Below are 1003 nucleotides of genomic sequence, written 5' to 3' on the forward strand. Positions count from 1 at the left end.
AAATCCACCTTTCCTCAAATCCACCTTTCCTCAAATCCACCTTTCCTAAAATTCACCTTTCCTAAAATCCACCTTTCCTAAAATCCACCTTTCCTAAAATTCACCTTTCCTAAAATTCACCTTTATTAAAAAATTCACCTTTATTAAAAAATTCACCTTTCTTGAAAAATCCACCTTTCCTAAAATTCACCTTTATTAAAAAATTCACCTTTCTTGAAAAATTCACCTTTCCTAAAATTGGGAAAATTCTGGGAAAATTCGTGTTATTGTGAGGAAGTTCCCGCAGATTCTACTCCTCGAGTGGCTTGAGGAGCTCTTTTCCCAAAATATTTATGCAGGTGCTGATTGTGCCTTGGAAACTCCTCCTCCAGGGAAGGAGCTCCCTGGATAATGGAATATCCTCTGGACAAGGGGAGTTTTTGTTGTCTTAATTCCCGTGAGATCCTTGGTTTTCAAAGGATCTTCAGGGAAGGAGGGAGTGAATTATTGAATTATTCCTGCTTCGTGTTGATCAGAGGGAAGGGGCTTTTCCAGTTCCTGTTAGAATCCAAACTCCTTCAAGGTAAGGAAAATTCTGGAATGGTAATCACTGGATGTTCTTGAAACCTTGGGAAGTATCTGTAGGATAATCCAATGCTGATTTGGGGCAGGGCAAGCTGAGCTTTCGGTCTCTTGCAGCTCTGTTTTCCTGGGAAAACCTGCCATGGAATTGTCCTGTTTTGTGTATCTCCTTGGGAACATTTCTAGGCCATATATTAACATAAATATCCAGATTGAGATTTTTCTAACCAGGAGTATTTTACCTTCTTTTCCCCCCCTTTAAATATTTTTTTTTTGGCATTGTCCAGTGGGATTATGGAAATCCCAGGATTTCCAGGGACTGGTGTTTCAGACAAGTGTCCTGAGCTTTAGGAAGAGCTTATTTTCTTTTTCCCTCTTTCTTTTTTCCCTTTCTTTTTTTTTCCCTTTCTTTTTTTCCCTTTCTTTTTTTCCCTTTCTTTTT

At 38.7% G+C, this 1003-nt stretch overlaps 1 protein-coding gene across 1 annotated transcript in view; it reads left to right on the forward strand.

Moving 5' to 3' along the window:
- Positions 1-1003, forward strand: part of ALMS1 (ALMS1, centrosome and basal body associated protein) — a 63929-nt gene that overhangs the window by 30937 nt on the left and 31989 nt on the right. The gene's annotated exons all lie outside the window — the stretch shown is intronic.

Source organism: Neopelma chrysocephalum, unplaced genomic scaffold (genome assembly GCF_003984885.1).
Source record: "Neopelma chrysocephalum unplaced genomic scaffold, ASM398488v2 Primary Assembly neopelma1_174, whole genome shotgun sequence".
Taxonomy (NCBI): domain Eukaryota; kingdom Metazoa; phylum Chordata; class Aves; order Passeriformes; family Pipridae; genus Neopelma; species Neopelma chrysocephalum.